The sequence below is a fragment of the Chaetodon trifascialis genome, chromosome 16 (genome assembly GCF_039877785.1).
Source record: "Chaetodon trifascialis isolate fChaTrf1 chromosome 16, fChaTrf1.hap1, whole genome shotgun sequence".
Lineage (NCBI taxonomy): Eukaryota > Metazoa > Chordata > Actinopteri > Chaetodontiformes > Chaetodontidae > Chaetodon > Chaetodon trifascialis.
Genome location: NC_092071.1, coordinates 19148533 through 19163021, shown reverse-complemented (window position 1 = coordinate 19163021; position 14489 = coordinate 19148533).

The window sequence follows — 14489 nt, the reverse complement described above, 5'->3', positions numbered from 1 at the left end:
CCCCCTGATTATATCCATCCCAGCTCTCTCCACCCTAGCGGTCAGTCGTTTTCTCAAATAAGTAGTGATGAGTGTGAGGTCAATACATCCATAAAGCAGTAAAGGTATCAGCTCAGAGAGCACTGCACAGCGAGACACAAATAAACCCAGATATCTGTTTGTTTACTTTGTTCAGGCCATGATTTGAATGCGTGCTTATGGTCAGCACAAGTCAAATATGAGGTCAGTATATTTTGAATTCCCAACCTCCATTTCAATAGCCCCTGAGCTGTGACAGGGCTTTCCGCTGCACATTCAGTGCTAGGCGTCAAATAAACAAATAATTCCATCCTTTTTGCCTCAAGGTGCTCAACATTATACATATTTAGTGACGGACTATTACAATTTTAATAAGCATAAAGGAGAAAGCCTGTTGGCCTCCCCGTGTCAAAACATTTATACAGCATGTAAAAAGGCCTGTGGCTTTACCAGCGCCCGGGGGAGAAAGAGTTGACTTTTATTTTAGCCCTCAGCCACAGTGCCTCAGTCCTTCCACAGCAGGACAGTGGGAGCATTTAGCGGAAGAGGTGCACAGCTCAGTCATCTGCCTGCTTGCATGTGTGTGTGGTGGGATGATTCATACTCAGGAGGAGAGAAGATGAAACACCTGCACAATGTCATCCTTGTGCCATCTTGCTCGCTGATAGTTGAATTCACCATGAAGGTCAAAGTTGGCTAAAATAAGATGAAACGTCTGAGTCTTAAGGGAGGAATCAGACCCATATGTCCCCTAGCAACATTATTTTGTAGCCACTCAGGGGCAGTGGAAACAACTTATACTGACATATAATTTCATGTTGATATGACTAAACTGGTAGAAAACAGTTATTTATTTACAAATCCAACAGTTTAATTCAACATTATCCTGCATTTAAAGTCATGTTTTTGGCCAACTGGTCAGTGCAAGTCAATTATAAATGCTCTTTTAGCTCCATTTTTGGTCTCTACCAATGCCTGACGGAAATAACGCTCCACTATGTTCACCAGCTTGGTGAGGTGCAACTAATTTGAATGCTGCATTAATATTTAAAACATGTGTATAAAACCTTCATCTGCTGAGTAACTATTAATCATAACTGTCAGATAAACCTCAATATTGTGCTTAAAGAGTAGATGAGTAAATGTAATTTAAATTACATTCCACCACTGGGACATACGCCACTTTCCTGCCAATTTGGGATTATCACCTTATTTCTATTATTACAGTTGTCATTTTTTTGATACTCGTACTTTGTTCTGCCTTGTTTCAAATTGCAGACATTTCTTTCTTTCAAATTTTTTAAAAGCAGGAAACTGCACTGGGAACAAGTGGGATTTTGCTACCCTGCTGGCAGAACTTGAACGGATGGATGTGATTGGCAGTGTTGTTTACAGCCACCTTAAACACTGCAAAAAATGGTTTTCCCAGTGATCTGCTGATTCCTGTCTCTGTCTTTGATCTGTTCCCACAATTAGAGGTGAGAATAATTAGCCTGTGATAGGAATTGTTAGATTGTTTGAGGCAGCCTGAACCACAAATTTGCTAAAATGATGTCCACATTCCTGTGAACTCCAACAATCAGTACTTGGACGACTATTTTTGTGTTTATTTTCGGTGTGAGATGAGCTGAAAATGTTTAGAACAGACTACCTCAAATGCCTTTTGTTGCACAATTGATTGACAGATGTTTATAGCATGCAAACTGCAACCAAATGAGATTATTGGATTTCAGCTGAGTGTGAAGTGTGTTTCACAGCAATTCTTTTGTGGGCTGGACTACTCTCATTATGGAAGATCTCGTTTAAACAGCTATCCATCAGTGTGCTGACAGTTCATGCATGCGATGTGAGTCGAGCTGGCAGCTTAATTGCCAGTAAATGAGTGCAAGATTGTGGAATTGTTTTCATTTTGTGTGGTAGAGCTATAACTTTCATTCATGGATCACAATTCCCCAAAATCTAATAAAGCATTCTCAGAAGATGCCTTCCTTAATAACCGTAATAGGCTGCACTGAGGCAACTGACCAACTCTGAAGACTCAGAACATGCTGTAAAAACAAAGCTCTGCAGTTTTGTCTTATTGATTCAATAACTATGTGTCATTTTCTATTACTTTCAGCCCACCTGCGCCTTTCTCTTTTGTTTTCTTTCGCATGAAGTTTGATTCATCTGTTCTGGATGTCAGCGGCTTGGCTGGTCAGACAAATAGCTGTGAGGAAAGGATGATGAGCAGACAAGAAGCACAGTAGCTCAGTTCTGGTGGCTGCTCGCCAGCACTTCAACACTGGTCACTCTGACAGGCTGTGTTTACCCACTTATTACGTTTGTCAGAGGAGAGCTTCTCAGCATTATCTGAAAATTAGACCTCTTACAGCAGCACGTGGAAAAAGAGAAATGAAATAGAAAACAGACTGTTGAGACATGTGTGTTCTTTTCTGTTGCTTTGAGCTGGAGGTCAGTTGTACAACAGTAGGTCACACCAGAGCTGGCTGGCATTGTGTTATCGGGACCATGTGAGATGTTTCACCAGAGAAAGTGAACCAGAGCGGATGAAGCCTGAGACGCTGTCTTTGTTCTGTGGGAATGGGTTGAACATTGACGCCAAATGGGATTTTTGGAGCTGTTTAATATCTGCTGAAGCAAAAATGTTTGAAAAATATTTGAAATGTGATGCTCTGTCCTCCTTCAAAGAGCAGACATCATAGTCCCAGCCATCCGTGATGCTGAATTCTTCGGATCGTGGTTTATTGTCATTAGTCGCGTCTTTTTTCACTGCCTAAATTATTAACAGATTCTGTTCTCGTCTTTTTGGCCCCAACGATGTCAGAAGCAAAGAATTTGTGCGCGACCAGCAGAATTGTCAGAATCAAGGCCACAGAAAAGCTGCATGTTCACCATGTGCTGGCGGCCATTTTGGGTGAAAATCCAGATCTGTGACCCAGTTACATACTTTGTATTCATACCGTGCCTGTGCTCATATTCATAATATACTCTCTGAGCCACTAGCATATAAGACATTAACAAGCTTTACTGTTTCGTGAAAACAGGAAATGACGCAGGAAATGTGCTGTTCAATCAAACCGAGGCCACAAACAGTTTTAAATTTGAAATCGGATACGCAGAGAAAACACAATGCAACATTGAATGTTTTCTTTTTTTCTCTCTAAGATGATCCTGGAGCTGTTGTCCACACTGTGTTTAAATGTTTTCCAGCTGTGAGTAGCCTCACTACTGTGCACTGCACTGTGGGACAATCGACACCACTCCAAAAACAAGAGAATTCAGTATACTAACTGACATTGTCTTTATTGTTTTATTCTACATTTCCTATTTCTTGTCTTGTTTAATTATTTTACCACGTTTTGTATTGTTCTGCTCTGTTTTAGCGCTTTGTAACTTTTTTGTTTACACACCGAGATCCAGCTCCTGAAAAAGGGATTTGTAGCCCATTATAAAATTAGAATTGAGATGGGACAGAGTGGTCTTGTTAGCGTGCTGACAGCAGCAAGCATGTGACTGCTCGGTGTGTGAGTCACAGTGTGTCAGTTTTCCAACAATGTGTGTTACAGATTTGAGTCTCTGTATAAGTCATCTTCAAAGCCCACAATGAAAAGCAGTTGAGTGCTTTCCTTTGCCCACTTTCACAGAACATCAAATCAAAGCCTCAATTACTGCAGTTAATCTGTTTCCTGTAAAGTCGCGGTGGAGAAAGGGGATGAATAACACTTAAGGGGGGCATGTCTTCCTGAGAGCTTACAAACAGCTCCTGAATGGAACTAGATAATCCCATGCAGCTCTCTCACTTTGCGTCACTGGGATCCATTGTGGAGCTGTGTCTTTGCACTCTGTTCGTCAACAGCAGGGGACATTTTGCTGCAGCAGGGGTACAGAGGCAGACAGGAGTGCTTATAAATGTAATCCACAGTAGCTGAGAGGCCAGATTGAGCCCAAGATGATAAGACCGTCTTGGGGCTAACGACAGGCCACAGCAGGTACCTGACCCATCCATTTCCCCCCACTAAAGTCTAACTCACAGGCTGGTCCCCTGAGGCTTCAAAGAAAGAGTCAGCGTGAGCCGAGCCAACCCTGCTGAGGGTCACAGCCACTGAGAAGTTACAAACAGTAGAAGATGTGTGACTGTCTGTCTCTCTGGTCGTCTGTCTGTCTTTCTGTAAATGATACCTGTAACATATGCTGCTCTGCTGAGTCTCGTGGCTCTGATGGCCAAGGTAGAGAAGAGACAAGAGGTGCTCCAGGGGTCAAGGAGGGGGGTCAGGAGGCTGTATTGATGTAGCCGCCCCCTGACCTTATGTCTCTGGAGGGGGGGGGGGGTGGCCATTCAGCTCCTGGCAGCATGTGTCCAAAGCCTGACCTGAAACCAAAGTCCTGCAATGGCCAAAGGTCTTCCTCAGGCACCTCCTCACAGTGTGTCCAGGCACAAGGTGCCTCCTATTGACGTTCCTCTGAACGATTCACTCAAGTTGTGGCATACTCACGTTTAGCACCATTCCCCTGTGGAACTAAGCAAACACTTTGTGATTTTTACAGAGAAAATAGGGTGCAGCTGAAAGAAAACAAAAATGGCAGGCTTTTGACTTTGATGAACCAGAGAGGAAATACCACAGTCAGATGAAGTGGCACCATTCCTTCAGGATATTAGCTGATTGCCACACTAGTCGTGAAAAGTCAGCCTTGAATTTTCTTCCAACTTTTACTGAGTGAATCATTTTGCTCTGTCTAAAGTCAACACTCAGGACTGACATGAGAAATAACAGACACATCTGTCCCTGTCAGCTGTCCCCTTGGGCAAAATATATCAAAAGGCATTATATATACAAATCATAATTTCCTTAAAACACACAAATTACTGGAAAAATGGTTTCAAAGAAATGTGCGTGAGTTATTTACCACAGCAAACATCTTGCACTCAGTCAAAACCAATAGAACTCTTTTCTTTAGAAGATGCAATGCAGCTTTTTTGCAATGTGTTTTCTTCCTGCTTCCTGTGTTTTTAGCAGGATATCTCAAAAACTACCCAAAATTTCAATGAAATGTGAAATTTGATGTAAAACTAAGTTCATATTAGCTCCTCTGCGCCTACAGCCAACCTCACAGAGCTGAACTCTTAATCTTGTCTAAATGTTTTTTTAACATTGTCAGCAGGTTTCCTTAAAGATTTATGTCATAACTGGGACAGTATATTTTGATGATGATCCAGACATACTCTGTTGTCAGACTGCTGTATCATGCACAACATTCTGCCTGGAATGTGATTTATGACACATCATTTGGAGCGTACAATTAGGACCCGTAAATTTGCTTGGAAAACACTGAGCGCTTGTATGCCTGCACTGTTTAGCAGCACACCTAGCCTCAGGCTGTGGATCTGACGGCAACAGCTCCCCCACAGAGACGCTGGATAGCACACAACACACCACAACAGCACGGCGACCTCCTGCCTCGCCTGGCAGGAGGATCAAGTCACAACAGCTCTGGGGAAGAGTCACACTTGGAGACTGAAGGAATGTCCACCACGGTGGGCAGGGTCAGCCAAGCCAGCAAGCGGAACTTGCACATTTTTGATTTTGCAATCATGGGAAACCACTTACTCATACGTAACCATGTTTGGTTTTGTGATTTGAGTTTATATCGGTTGATGTTCTTCATATTCCTTCACAAGGGACCAGTAAAGCTCTTTGTAAAAACTCCCACAGTTTATGTAAGCTAAATTCTAGTGGTCTCTGCTGACCAGCAACGCCTCCTCCTCTCTTTTCCCAGACTCTGAACACACCTCATACAACATCGGAGGTATAGACACAGATAGAAATGAAAGTGGAGGACGAAGATAAAGGAAAGTTATAGGTCCAATCCGGTACAGATAGTAGAGCTGAGCTGTATCTTTGACACACAGCTGTGGCCAAGTTGGATCGCGTGGATTTGGACTTGCCAGTTTGGCTAGCTCAGAGCTTTGGACTGTGTTCAGGAGAGAAAACACATACACACGCATGCACGCACACACACACACGCACACAAAGAACAATAGAAGATGCGAGATCATTGAAATGTTTGAGCTTGCTGTCTGATGTAGTTAAACACCTGCTGGATTCAGTCCTGTGGCACATGCTTACAGTTTGAGTGCATCTTTGTTTGGTGAGTGAAGGATTGCCGGCATGTGACCCTTTCCTCTGATCACAGCAAGCTAAACAAATCATCCCTAAATGTCAGTTCTGGGTGTTCTCACTCACAAGGAACAACAGTTCTCTGCTAATAAGTCATATAACAGATGGAAAGTCACGAGAAGGTTGAAACGCAGGAGTGAAAACAAGTTTGAAAGCTGCTAAAGGTTTCCCTGTAAAAACACACCTCACCTGTCTTATAAGAATGAAACTCCCACATCAGGTGAGACGCTGCAGAAGTGTCAGGTATGGACACTCTCCACTCATCAAAAGTGTCCAAATGAAATCATTTTCTGAGTGTGGAGCTCTTTTCTTTGTCCTTTCAGACGTGGATATTACTGCTCCTGCTAACTACACATTTCCTCTCATATTTATGACAAAGAAACCACTGTTGCAGCTGTTACTGGAAAAGTAAAAACACATCACTTCCTGTGAGCCACAGGACTTTTCCCAGGAAAGACTGTTCAGGTATGTTCTACGGAGCAAATGTAAACGGTCTCATGCACAGGATGTAGGTCGAATCACTTTTTTTCAGCTATCAAAACTTTTTGAAAAGTCGCTCGTGATAAAAATAAATACAGTAGAGCGTCAGGATGTCAGGTACGCCAGTTTGCATCATATGCTACAGATAAATGTTTTGAGGGGGCAGGGGCCACAAGTGGGGGCCGCCTGACCTCAACAGCTCACTCTAGTTGGGCAGATGGGCCCTCACCCCGTAATCCCACCACAACAGGGAGCGGAACGCGGACAGATCACACAGCTCAGCCCCTGCAAAGGCCCGAAAATCCCTGCAGGGACGGACTCCAATAAAATCTCTTTGTTCCCCACTGAGCGCTACATCTCAGGTCCTCATCAATGCTCCGGTTTGGGGTTTCAAGAGAAACTAAATACCTCATGGCTGCTTTCTGCTCACGCTCTTTGTTGGCGGATTGAAGGGAAGACTGCAGGGAGAGCATGCAGATTTATTAGGCTGCTCATGGAGCTCTGAGATTATTAAAGCAGAGCCGAGTGACGGCCATAAAAGACTGAGGACATTTCAGTGGTCACAGACACAGAAAGACAAACACTGCAGGCACTATTATATTTACTTTTCACAGTTATCTTTTCCTTTGTTTCTGATTTTCATTATTATTTTTATCATCATTGTCATTTTGGTTCTTATTGATGTTGCTGTGTTTGTGTTTGCCATATTAATTTCATCTATTTAGCACTCTAAGGCCGACTGTTCATTTTCATGATCAATTGATTTACAGATTTTTTTGATTAATCAATTAGTTGTTTGTTCCATAAAACATAACAGTCGCATTTTACAAAGTAATATTTAGTTTATTATAATAGAAGAAGAGATCTAACGTTAACAACTGATTAGCCAGAATAAGTCAATATTTTGTAATTATTTTTTTTTAATTAAAAAAAAAATAGAACAGAGGGGGATCATGCTTTTATTGTTTTATCTCCAAAGTTGTGGAATAAAGTCCACTCAGCATCCGATCAGCTGAGTCAGTGCGTTACTTTAAAAAGATTTGGAAAACACACCTGTAAAGACTTACATTTGTATACTGTCTATTTCAATGTCATTTTAATGTTGTTATATTTATTTAAAATGTGTTATATTTTGTTTTATCTCTCAGCATTTGACAACTCTTGATATGCCTGATTTTTTTCATACATATCTTCTGTGATTCTTGATTCTTCTTGTTTTATTTCTCTATAATTTGCTATTTTTTTTATAGTATAGTGTGTGGTATTATTGTGGTATATGATTATTATTATTATTATTATTATTATTATTATTATTATTATTATTAAAACATTGATGAAATAATTCATCTGTCTAAAAATCGTTAGGTATCAGTTTACTGGAGATGGACCATCATTTGATCTGTTCTCATATTAAAGCTTAAGTTTGTTGACTAAAACGACAAGAAAATATGTTTTGTAAAACACGTTAGGCGTTTAAGTGAATGACAGATGACAGGAAATAAACGTACGGAAATATAAGCATATGAAAACAGTGCACCTAATTTGTTGTATGTTCACCTTGACTCAGAGGTCGTGCAGAGAGAGGATGAAATTATAATGTTTGCTGGATGTGATACTTATCATGCCACTGATATTTAACAAGTTGTAAAACAAGCCTCTGCTGTATATCCTGACTCACTATCAATCCCAGACAGCGACACTGTTATTTCACCTGCGTGAATTAACCTCAACAGCTGCTAAAAAGAAATCAAACAATATTTCACAGGTAGAAAGTGTGTAATCACACACCATCATCGCACTATATGAGGTGCTGTGTGATTACAGAGGAACGTGATTTTGTAGTCTGAGTGGTCTATTTGTTTCTGTTGCTATGGAGCTAAAAGAGTTAGCAGAATACCAGGGTTATGGTCTTATCAGCTGCAGAGTTTGGGAGAGCGCATGCCACAGCCTTCTAATTAGCCTCTCCGCCCTCTTTGAGGAACTCAGAGGAATTTGATTTTACGGCATGAATTATGGTAATATTTGTTCCTCTGCTCAGTGCTTTGTGCTATCCTGTAATAATCCTCCCAAACCTCTAAATCAGCTGCGACCGAAACTTTGAAAGGATATCCTCATCAATATGATTTCCATGGACACTTGTTTTAGAATGACGTATCTCTGTGCTCTATTATGACAGAAAGGCCTAAACGCAGGGGAAATAGCCTCACACACTGCCAAATCCCATTTGTTAATGATTCTTCAGATGAATCTGTTTACATCTATTGGATACCTCAGCATGTGAGAGAGGAGAGGCCACCAAGAGAACAATGGAGAGAGTAAATATTTGATCCATCTTTCTTCTCTGCTGTGTCTAGCTGTCATTACAAATAGAGGGTGAGATGCAAAAGATTGCAGGGCTCGAGAGTATAATGACTCATAAACAGCTTGTGTGAGAAATGAAATATGGTTTTAATTGAAGTATAAATGTTTATGGCTGGATGGGAAACATCAAAGCCGTGACTGAAACTCTGTATATTGCTGTGGCTGCTATCAGAGACTGCTAATAATGTTTATTCGAGTTGATGACCAAAATTTCATTGCTGCATTTTTCAAGCAAACAAACACATCTTTTTCAATGGCTGTCTGTCAGTAAGGAGTGTCTCAACATCCACTTCTCATTAGTCAGGCCAGTTTCCATTCAAGGGAAGGCAATTAGAGAATCCAAAGAGGACAGCAGACCCCAACCCACAAGCACAGAGAAACAGATTAACTCAAAGCACCAATCAGCAGCAACAGTTTCAGGCCCTGATTCACTAAAGGATAGCACCAAACAGTGAGTGAGACATGCCTGGAAATGATGAAATGCACATGGTTAAATCCTAATCATCCAGTCTCTGATTTTATTGTTTCATAATCACTTCAAACACAACTCATTGCCTTTGTGCCTCTGAGTTGGAATCATTTTCTGGTTGTGCTTATGAGGCTTTTCAAAATCACTGAAAATCTCCCTCCACTCAAAACTGTCTTTACTTACTGTTACTTCACTATGAAGTGTACTGACAGCAGAAGACTGCATTCACATTCATCTGCTAAAAGAGGAAAGTTTCTCAGTGCTTAAATCTCAGTTTAACATGTGTCAAATACCAGCAGGGCTTCGTGACATCACAACCAGCGTGAGAGCTAATCGTGGTCCAAAGTCCGACTTAGAGAAGCGTGATGTAGAAACTCCAAGCCTCCGGCGCACATTAGTATTCACTGTATCGTGAGGTGCTGATAGATTTACATTATGAATACTTCCAGCTGCAACACTCATGACTGAGAAGTTAGTTTCAAAAATAGAGCAACTTCAGAAAAAGAAGCAGAGAAAAGGAACAGATGTGGCGGACATAACACACTCAGTCATCTAGTAACTACATTATAACTGTGAGGCGAGTTAGGATCTGATTCAACTCATGGGACAATGATCACGCCATGGCACTCCAACGTTAGGCTGAAGTTATTCTGATAATCAACAAATGGACAAGCTTTAGCCAATATGGTCTGCACTTAAAGTTTGGTATTGATCATCTGCGCTCAGCTGACTGCCATCAGAACAGCAGGTCCCATCTCATCAATGACTGCTGAAAGTCCGTCTCTGTCCACTGCTCTGACACTACGTGCGAATCCGTCATCTATCACACAGACTGAATGCAGGGGCTGGCTGTAAAATTCCAGCAGAAATTATATTACACAACATGTGACATATGTTCAGTATATACACGCATAGCAAACTGAAACAATTAGATCACTAATGGAATATTTGCTTTTCACAGTTTCACATCATATTAAATTGAATACTTTTGTTTGTTGTGTTTGTCAGATTTTGAGTCTAATTGCTCCTGTGTAGTTTATACTTTATCATTTTTATTTCATCCTCTGTTAACTTTGCTTTTTCTGTTCTCGTGCTGCTGTAACACCCACATTTCTCATATCTCAGACAAAATAAGCAATTGGATGTTCACTGTGGACTTGAGGAACTTAATGAAAATAAGACATAAAAAAAAATCATGGACACATTAGTCAGTCATGAAAATAACTGTGAGCTGAAGCCCCACAAAATATATTTACCATAAAGTTAAATTGGGTTTTGTTCTAATCACATTATGCCATTTCTATTTCTTGCCATCAAGGCAAAGATAACTGTGATGATAAGATAATCCAAAAACAGAATAATGTTTAATAATGTTTACGCATATAATGTCCCAGCAAATATATAAAGACATAGCTGGCACTAATTCCTGTTCATTTTTTAGGTTAATAAAATAGATAGATAAGATAAGATAAGATAAGATAAGATAAGATAAGATAAGATAAGATAAGATAAGATAAGATAAGATAAGATAAACTTTGTTAAGTTTAAGGATATTAGGGTGTTACAGGCAGCAGCAGTAGTAGCAGGAATATAAAAGGATACATAGAAGAGAATAAAAATACAAAAATAAATAACTTTATATACTGTATTTATCTGTTCTATCCATAAAAGTGGGGATTGTTTGTTATTGGTGATCATACAACCATGCCATGCCTGGCCGCTGATGATATGATGCTGTGCAAACACCTGAACATGATGCAAAGGTGTGTCAGGCTTCTCTGATGTGCTGCACAAGATTTTGCACAAATAACTTCAGATTCAGAATAGCTGCTATCAAGGTTTCAAACAAGGAAGACCAGACAGACGCAACAACCAGAGCAGAGAATGCTCCAGTTATAAAAAGCGGCTTTGGAGTTACATCCAGTAATTCCATGTCTGAGGCTGGCCGGTAATTGGTGATGAAAGGAGGCTGTTTTTCTTCCACGGCGCTCTGTTTTTAAGGCTTTTGTGATCCACAACTTAATGAAGAGTTTTGGTAAAACGTAAGATAAAATTGTGAGTGCTGCAGCAAGGAGCAGCAAGGCAGTCTGGCATCACACCAACACTCTATATGCTCCGAAGACCCACAGAGGACCTACAGACAAGACAGGCAGACAGAAGGTGAGTGAGAGAGCAATCTCTCCTAATGTGTGACCTTTAGATTATTTCTCTACACATATGTAGGATGCACACCCATTTGACAGAAGTGGCCAGGTTTCAGTTCTATACTCCGTCCTAAGATGACTGGCTCTCCCTCACACACACGCTGACACTACAGCCAGATAAGAGTCAAGCTTCTCCTTTGCAGATGCATTTGTTGCTGTGTAGCTTCTGGCATCTACAGAGGTTATATGTTTCCAAAAGTGTGGATTATTTCCATGAGCATGTGGGGAACCAAGTAACCACCAGGGTGCTCAGATTACTGTCAGTAATAACATCTCAATTTGTTACTCGCTTTAATATTGCATGGTAAAAGCAGCATGAAAGAAACATATTTTATAAATTGCCATGGTTGTTTGTCTGGATAGACAGATTATTTCTGCCATATGACATATAACAATCCGATTGCAGCTCATAATCAAGAGCTGACCATACATCTATGAAATTATGCGGTACAGTTCAAATTTCTAAATTCTAAATATGAGAAAAACTTGTTTTTGTCATGTTGTATTTTTTGTTGCTTTTTTTTTACTGTCTCAGGCACATTAAATGTAATTAAGTCAAGTCAAGGCTGCATGCCTGTCAACATGTTTGTTAGACCAGCAGCAGGTAAGCTGCTACCAGCTGAGCTGTTTTATTTATTTTGCCTAACATCAGTGTTTCGTGGTGAATGAGAGGAGCATGAGCGTCATTAAGATATTTAAAGGAGCCTAAATACCGGTTATGTAAAGCCAGTAACAAATAGCTCTGTGTTTCTCTCATCCCTCTGCTAAACTCTGATGCTTCAGACGAGGCAGCATCTCTGGTAGATGAACAAGCTAATTCTGTTGCCTGAAGATCAAATACTGTCTCTGGTGACTTACACGCTCTTTAACTGTTCCTTTTCCTGCTTGGAACTACATTATAAACTAAATGGATTTAATATGATACAATGTCACAGCACATTTTATAGAATATAGTAGATAAGAATAGTATTGGTCTAGTGTTATATATGTTTATATATGTGTATGTATGTGTATGTTGCATGACCTATAACAATGCATTATACTCATTATAATATCTTCATATGGTTTGTATGCAACAATCTGAATTAGCAAAGTAACTAATAGCTGTGTATAGCTCGTGAATTTAGCGGTTGGGTAAAAGCACAGTATTTTCCCTCTCGTAGTCTGGTAGTAACATTATTGGCAACAGACTTACTGTTAGTGTTCCATTATGTTTCAGGCCTTGTCATAATATTTCCAAGTCAGCCTCTATTGGGCATTCAGTAACCACCTGTTTTAGGTCAGCTTCCGAATGTTTTACAGACAAGACACAGAAACTAATTGTGTTATTATTTAGACTGTTTCAATAACATCCGAATGGTGCTCGTTAATTTTATTTGCTTACAAAATTTACTGCGTTGCATTTAATTTCACAGAACTTTGACCAAAGGCACCTGATGCATTGCAAGGTTCTTATTTAATTCTTGGTAAAACAAAAGCAGGAAAAAAATTATGTTCATCAGGTAATAATTTAGATTTTAATGTTTCCCACTGCTTCTTTTTAATTCTTGGTACAACAAAAGCAGGGAAAAGTTATGCTCATCAGGTAATAATTTAGATTTTTAAAGTAATGTTTCCCACTGTTGGCAGGCAGACAGACAGGCAGAGTGCAGCCAGGAGGATTAGAGCCTCTGTCTGCAAGAGAAAGGGCAGAGGGGTGCACAGGAAATGATCATGGCCCCATGGAGGCAAGTCAGAGGCCAGTGCTGCCAGTCCAGCTGCTGGAACCCAGTACTGACGGAAACAAGGAAAATGCAAGGTCAGTAGAGCATTCAGAGAAAGAGAGGCTGAGCACAAAGAGCCACAAGGGGAACACTCAGAGGCAACGTGGAGAGAGGAGAGAAGTTAAAAAAGAAAAACACAAATGTAAAAACACAAATCCTCCTGAAATGCAGCCTAGAGACTAATGAGACTTTACTCTTAAAGCTATCAGGATTTTGATTTGTTAAGTAACCTTGTCCTCTTGGCTGTACGGGGTCAAGCAGGCGAGATCAGCACGTACAGTAGGTGCTCATAAATCATATGGGCTGCCATGGCTGTTCATACACATTGCTCAGGCATGTGGAGAAGGAGGAAGTACGCTAGTTTGATTCCCCAGCATGTCACTCCATGTAGAACCAAGGTGTTTTCTGAATCATTGAGCTTTTATTAGCAGCAGCCGCACTCCTGAAAGTAGTAATTGATTCTGGCAGAGGAGCTACAGCTCACAGTTAGACCAACATCTAAATGTAAACAGGTTGAGCCCGGCTAATGTGGAATGTCTTTATTACCTGATACAGCCATTAAAAGGATCAGTGCCAAAGCAATAACAGAAAATCAAGAGATGGTCTCCAGGTCTGCCATTTTACTCATTTATCCTCCACTCAGCCAGTCCACTTTCAACTCTCCCATGTGAAAACGTCCACCACATCACATGTGAAGAGCGGGCAGAACTGAAAACAGCCGCAAGCAAAAGTGACTATCATCTATCAAAACAAAAGCAGAAAACAAACAAAGATGCAGTTTGAGACTCCAAAAGTGCAGACATGAAATAGTTCCTCCCAGCGAGGGCCACTAGTGATTAAAGCAAAAAGCCAGACAGGGTCTTTCATGTGGGGACCATCTCGTGTGCCCCTCTGAGCTTCAAGGCCAAAACATCTCTTTCCTCTGGCTGGCGACGACGCAGACAGATAATTCCTTCCGCTACACCCTCCAACCAACAGCTAAGCTTGAGACTAAAAGTGTCACGGCGAATAATTC